General features: G+C 50.8%; 1 pseudogene; it reads left to right on the forward strand.

The window, feature by feature from the left end:
- The first annotated feature begins 942 nt into the window (after positions 1–942).
- On the forward strand, positions 943–1,829 carry LOC118541612 (transcription factor BTF3 pseudogene; annotated as a pseudogene).
- Positions 1,830–7,220: the final 5,391 nt, after the last annotated feature.

Genomic DNA, 7,220 nt, shown 5'->3' on the forward strand with positions numbered 1-7,220 from the left:
TCAGTTTGGGTCACCAAGAGGCACACAACCAGAATTGCATTCATGAAGAGTGTCAGCAGAAGTGGAGCAGTGGGGAGCAGCAAGGTGATCTGGAGGCTCTTTATTTATTACTAACTAGGTCCTATAAGGTGCTTGCAAATAAATAAAGTGCATACAGAGATGATCAATACTACCTAACTATAGTGCTTTCCTCTCGTTACTATTCAAGTCTTGCTTCCCGGTGTGACACTTGGTGAATCATTCCTAAGTGTGCTATGGAAGGTTATGAGGGGAGGCCCAGGGAGCAGGAGGGGGAGGGGAGAGACTCTACATCATGGCTGACAATGCCTCAGTTGTCGTGTCAGGCTCTGGGTGCTCTCTCCACCGGACAGATCAGGAAGGTCACCAAGTAGAGGGCAAACTGCCTTCTAGCTATCCCACCCCTATACCAGGACACTCTTCATCCCAGTCCCCCGGTGTGGAAGCAGGAGGCCCTGGGCATCTCACTGAGTCAAATGCTAAGTTAATACACCCAAAAGTCTCAATTTCTGGGGGACCAGAGGAGGAAGCAATGATCAAGCTCTACTACTGGTAACTGAAAAATGGAAAAGACAAAGCAGTGTGTGTGTGTGTGTGTGTGTGTGTAGAAAATAGGACCTGGTCACCAGAGGCTCAGATGCCAATAGCGCCTAATAAAATTGTGTCCACACTGGACAAAGTGAATTCCAGCCCAGGACGGAATGTCTGTGCTCTTGGCTGCTGGAAATTTAGGGGTGCTCTGAACAGCTGCTTCCCAGTCGCCACGTCCACCATCATGGACTTCAAGGCTGCTAGTTGGCTGGCTTGCAAAGGTAACGACAGCAATGGTGACGATGGGGATGATGAGGACAATGATGTTGTTGAGGAGCCCATGTACGGTTTTAGCGCTGCTTACTTTACAGTTAAGAAATACACGATGGACTTCCGGCCTCCCTCTAGCTGGCATCTTGCGTCCCCGCGTGTGTGCTCCTAATCTCAGCTGGTCCGCCTGAGACCCCCTGAGCGCCAACCCTATTCCCCCGCGCGGTCCCATTTCCGCTCCAACAAGATGAAAGAAACTATCATGAACCAGGAGAACCTCGCCAAACTGCAAGCACAAGTGCGCATTGGTGGGAAAGGAACTGCTCGCCGAAAGAAGGTGGTTCATAGGACGGCTACAGCAGATGATAAAAAACTTCAGTTCTCCTTAAAGAAGTTAGGGGTAAACAATATCTCTGGTATTGAAGAAGTGAATATGTTCACAAACCAAGGAACAGTGATCCACTTTAACAACCCCAAAGTTCAGGCATCACTGGCAGCGAACACTTTCACCATTACAGGCCATGCTGAGACAAAGCAGCTGACAGAAATGCTACCCAGTATCTTAAACCAACTTGGTGCAGACAGTCTGACTAGTTTAAGAAGACTGGCTGAAGCTCTGCCCAAACAATCTGTGGATGGAAAAGCACCACTTGCTACTGGAGAGGATGATGATGATGAAGTTCCAGATCTTGTGGAGAATTTTGATGAAGCTTCCAAGAATGAAGCAAACTGAATTGAGTCAACTTCTGAAGAACATAAAACTTGAAGAAGTTACTGGGAGCTGCTATTTTATATTATGACTGCTTTTTAAAATTTTGTTCGTGGATCTGATAAAATCTAGATCTCTAATATTTTTAAGCCCAAGCCCCTTGGACACTGCAGCTCTTTTCAGTTTTTGCTTATACACAATTCATTCTTTGCAGCTAGTTAAGCTGAAGAAGCCTGGGAATAAAGTTTGAAACAAGGTTAATAAAGTTCTTTGCCTAGGAAAAAAAAAAAAAAAAAAGAAATACACGATGGCAGGAAGTGAATTCAGGTGGCGTCAGGCCCCAGGCAATTGACTGATGACTGCTTGTGGGCTAGCTTATATGCAATATTTATGACAACTGTGAGGTCAGTGCTGTTGTCAGTGACGGTGAGGATGATGGAGAATAAGAGGGAGATCTGGGAAAATACCACCTGGCCTTCAATAGCTAATGGACAGTAATGAATAGTGGTAATGGACAATTTTCCCCAGGCTTGATTAGGAATTGCTAATATGAGCATGGAAAAAAGGAGGCTTGAGATCAGAAGAGATAAAACAAGCATGGCCCACTTTCAAGGTATTGTGAAAAGTGCTGATGGATGGGGGATACTCTTGGACTTCATTTGCTAGGTGAAGGGCACCTTGTTACCATGAGGGGATGGGAGGGGAGGCCGAGGGAGCCTCTTAACCTCATCACCATGGACACCATGGACTGAATCATTTTTTTAAGGCTTTTCTTTTTTTATAAGTTTATTTATTTATTTAAGCAATCTTTACACCTAATGTGGGGCTCGAACTCATGACCCCGAGATCAAGAGCTGCAGGCTCCTCCAACTGAGCCAGCCAGGCTCCTCTGGATAATTCTTTATTTTGGGGCCTTTCTGTGCACCGTAAGATGAGAAGCAGAATCCCTGACCTTTATTCCCTTGATGCCAATAGCACTTCCAGCAGCTACAAGAAGAAATGTCCCCAGACACTGCCAAATGTCCCCTGGGGGAGGTCAAAGTCACCGGTGGTTGAGAACCCTCTGGGGAAAAACAGACACTGCAAAGCAGTGTTGGTCCCAGGCTGACTTTTGTAGGTGGCTTGTACAGGAAGGAAGAGACTGTCCTTCTCCGGAGAAAAGAGCCATCAGCAGGAGCAGGCCCAGGAAGCAGGACTTCAGGAACAACAGCCGGGGAGGTGCATGATTTTGGAGCAGTCCCAGCACCTGTGGCCTGGACCGGCACCGCACCCTGCCCCTCGTCAGGGAGATGCCCTTGCATCTTGGGACCCTCTTGTTTGGACAGCATCTTTTTCAGGATGTTGTAAGGGAAACCCGGATGCCTCATTAGCAGCTCTCCAAAATCTTTTTCTGGCAGGTGAGTTACCTCTGTTCATAAAGGAAGCGCCTCGAGAGCAGAGGCAAAGGGGCGAATCCGAACAGCTGAGTCAGCCTCGGAGCAGGAAATGGAATCCTGACGTGTGGCCTCTGCTCTGGACTCCCCTGGGTCTCTGTAGGGATTGTAGAAGCCTCCGAGTAACAGGAAACGCAGAAAGACTGCACTCTGGTTTCCAGAGAAACGGGATCTAACTCTGAGAGATTCTGCCTTCGTTATCCTCCGCGAATGCCCTTGGGTGTCTGGGGAGAGTGGTCCATGGTGCTATGCTGGGTACTGACTTAGCAATGACTCAGTCTTCTTTACCTCGAGACAGATTGACAGGGGCAGCTTCTCTTGTTGGGATTCTGAAGCAAACAGGTGGGTGTCCAGCTCAGACTCTTAGAAGCAGAACAAATGACTCACTCTCTCACTGAATCCCATCACTGTGCTATGGAGGCGACCTGGGGGTCCAGAGTTGAGAGGCTGTTTGGCTTTCCACAGGCTTGTTCTTAGGGACTGAGATCTGCTCCCAGCAAATGGAAGGCCCCGCTGGGGTCTTTGGAGCAAGAGCTGGGTGGAGCAGGGGAAGGGCTGGGCTGTCTCTAGGGGTGTCCGAGCGGTACTCCCCTGGCTATGGGTAACTCCTCACAACACTAAGGGGACTGATTCAAAGGCAGAAATCATCTAATGAGAACAGCCGGAGAGAAGAGCTTTAACAGGAGGCAGAAGTCACTCCCTGAAGCACCCATATTAACAAAGTGGGAGAGCATTTGCAGGGCTCCATTAGCTTCACCCATGGGTCCAGGACACCTCCTGAGGCCCAAGCCAACGTAGACACCCGGGGAGTCCCGGAGACCACCAGAGCCGCAGGGTCCTCACTCGAAAAAGCAGGATGCGTCCTCCATGGGGCTGTGAGAACACACAAGAGAACATACGAGAAAGTGCTCCATGGGCCTAACGTGTGAGATGAAAGGTGGCTCTTACTGGCCCCAACCCCACATGCTTCACAAATAGCATGTCGACAATAAAGCATCTGTGCTCCTGTGGGGGAAGTTACGGGTGACTTTAACTCCTGATGGGAATATAATACGAGAGAGCCTGACCCTAAGGCCTTCAAACAGTCAGCAAACAGCCCTGGGCTCCCTGCCAGAGCAGGTAGGCTCTTCCCCGGGATTCCAGGCCTTGAGGCCGTTTGAGGGATAGCAGCTCAGAGCCTCAACAACCCTCCCGGAAAAGTAGAAAAGGGCCCTGGGGACTCCAGGGCAAACACCCAACTGACCCTGGCGGCTGGGACCAATGGGGGGAGGGAAGTCACACGCTGTCCACACTCAGGTAAAGACAGAGGAGCTGGAACTCCACATCTTTCTGTCCTTCCTGCCAGAAGGCCTTAGCAGCATTCTAGAAGCACACCCGTGGCGGATTGTTTGACAAGATGGCGACAACGGCTATCATCCTGGCACGGTAAGGGTTCCTCTCCTCTCAGCAAGAGCATGAATCTGGAGCAGCTCTGAGATTCTTTGACCACATGGACGTGATGTTGCATACCTTCCAAGCTGAGGCCTGAAGAGGTCTTGGGGCTTCTGCTCCTCCCTTGAATGCCCTGGCCATCATTTCAGGAAGCCCACGCGAGAGCTCTTACTGAGAGACCATGTGGAGAGAGGCCTGGAGACCTGTGGGAACCATGTCTTTTGTTTTCTGTGCTCTGCCGCGTTGACATCTGGGCTTGCTGACCCCGAGGGACTGCCCCTCCCAGGGCCAGCCAATTCCTAGAGATAGTAAGCAGCTTTCCCATGAACATGCTTTTCATACACAAAACAAACCAATCCAGGGCCCACACTCCAAGTATCTCTTTTATTGGGCTTTCAGGCTCTGGGCTCCTATCCACCTGCCTGAAATATGCCAAACTACTAGGGACAGCCCCTGCGCTCCAGAGCCTGCTGAAATTACTCCAACTGGCCAATCCTAAATCTCCTTGCCCTGCCTCACCTATTCCTTCCCACGGAACCACAGTGAAGGCTCTTGCCCACATTTTCCCTTCACTTCCTCTGCCTCCTGCCTTGACCCTGGTGCTTCCCCATTGGCCCTGCGTGGCCTGGCGTGCTTTCTCCTCCAGGGATTTGTGATTATAACAAGCTCTCTTTTTGACGGCATCATCTCCTGATCTGTTGGCCTCCCCATGCCTGAGTAACAATAGAACCTATATTTTAGAACAGTACTGCATGAGGAAGAAGGGCCCAGATGACACAGCATCTCAGCTGCGTCCATCCCCAGATGGAACCCCCTAGCTGAACACAGCCCCACGAGTGAGCCCAGACAAGACAGGAGGACCGCCCAGCAAATGGAATCATGAGGAATAATAAATCGTTATTTTAGGTCAGTAAGTTTTGAGGTCATTTGTGAAGTAACAGTAGCTAACCAGAGCACCCACTACCTTATCACTTTGGTGTTCCAGTGTTTGTGGTCTGAAATTATTGATTGGGAGGCTTGACTGAGATTACTCTTCATGGCACATCCTGGTAGGTAGTTTCATAAATAAAATTCAAGTTTTCTCATTGACCTGTGCTTTATGGAAGCGCTGTTTACTTAGCCCCTCCCAAATGAGACAGACTATGCTTTCCAGACTCAACGCCTCCAGGAAAGGGCAGACTGGCTCACCTCTGTCTGCCATGATCCTCAGCGATCCCATGTGCAACTGAAACACACTAACCCTATCCCCAGAAGAAGCCCCAAGGCACTTAGGGGACGCTGGCACACAGAGAGAATGTCTCTCACCTGGCCACCTGGGCTCACCTGCTTGGGTGCCATTTCCGAGACAGCCAGCGCACCTCCCTGAATGTACACAGTGCAGCGCCCTGCACGGACTTGTCATCTCCCTGTGTGCCTATGTCCTCCCATCACCCAGGGGGCTCACTCCCTCAGGGTAAGGACCAAACCGCCTAGCAAAATGTCCACCATGTACAGAATGTTCTAGAAATATTTTTGTCTAATCAGTTTCTGTAGGCTCCTGACTTTTTTTTTGCTAGGCACCAGTACACAGCTCTGAAGATGGGCCTGCGCTGACCTGACAGTGGACAAGCTATTAAACGTAAGTCACATCATGCCGCTCCTCTGGCCAGACCTCCACTGGCTCCTCACTTTGCTCAGACGCAGAGCCCCCGAGGCACCCCACTGCCAGTGCCCCTCTCCTCCTCTCCTACCACACACTCGCTCTAGGCCACCTTGCCTCTCCCTGGGCACCGAAAGCCCACTTCTCCCTGGGCTTCTGCACTTTAGTATTTCCTCTGCCTGGGACCCGCTTACTTTGGGGATCCACATGGTTTACACCCGTGAGTGTTTGCTCAAATGTCACCTGCCAGTGTGTCCCCCCGTCCCCACTTCAGCCCTACACTGGCTCGTTTCCTTCGCCTTCCTCCATCACCATCTGGCATACCCTAGATGTAACTGTCTGTTGATTGCTACCCTCTCCCCATATTACATAAGGGTCCAGAAGGGCACTGACCCAGTGGTATTCACCGCTTGTTCTCCTAGCGCCTAGAACAGGGCATGTAACAAGTATTCGGTTAATAGGAAATGACTGAATAAATGCATGGAATGCAGAGTTCCTGCGGCCTGTGTTTGCGGGCTTTGCCTTCGCGTTGCAGCCTAGGACCGCTCTGCAAACAGCATTCTCTGTCTCATGTGGAAGCAGCAGCCTCAGCTGTCACCCATGCCCTTCGAGCTGCAAGGCCAGCGCGTCCTAGGCATCCTGGACAGAGCCCCCGGCCACCGTGCATTCACAGAGAGGGGTCTCTCACTAAAGACCCTGGGGAGATTAGAGAGACGGTTTCCGGGGTGCATCATTCAGCCAGACTTTTTAAAATCTCCCTTTAAATATCTTTGTTCTTTCCCCAAAGTTTCTTTCTAGGCAGCCCCCACTGATTTATCCAGGTCCCCTCCAGGGAGCCTCATCTGTCCCCCTCCCACACGGAGCAGGTGCCATCCCACACACCCCAGACCCTGGGCTTCTCCCGGGAGTGGCACTGAGTGTGCTCTCTGTGTGTCTGCCTCCCACACTGGCTCAGAGGCAACTGGAGGGCAGGGGCAGTATCCCCCGTGCCCAGTGCCGTCCCAGCACACAGCTAACGTGTTATACATGCTCACTAGGCGGATGACTGAATACGTGCACGGAAGAGGCAGAAGAACTGCTTTGGAATCTATAAAGTACACGGATGGAAATGATTAGGAGAAAGGACTTCAGAGTTCTGAAATTCATCCTCTGGGCCCAGAGTGCTGTCTGGCATCCAGTACTAACAGGT

Source organism: Halichoerus grypus, chromosome 4 (genome assembly GCF_964656455.1).
Source record: "Halichoerus grypus chromosome 4, mHalGry1.hap1.1, whole genome shotgun sequence".
Classification (NCBI taxonomy): domain Eukaryota; kingdom Metazoa; phylum Chordata; class Mammalia; order Carnivora; family Phocidae; genus Halichoerus; species Halichoerus grypus.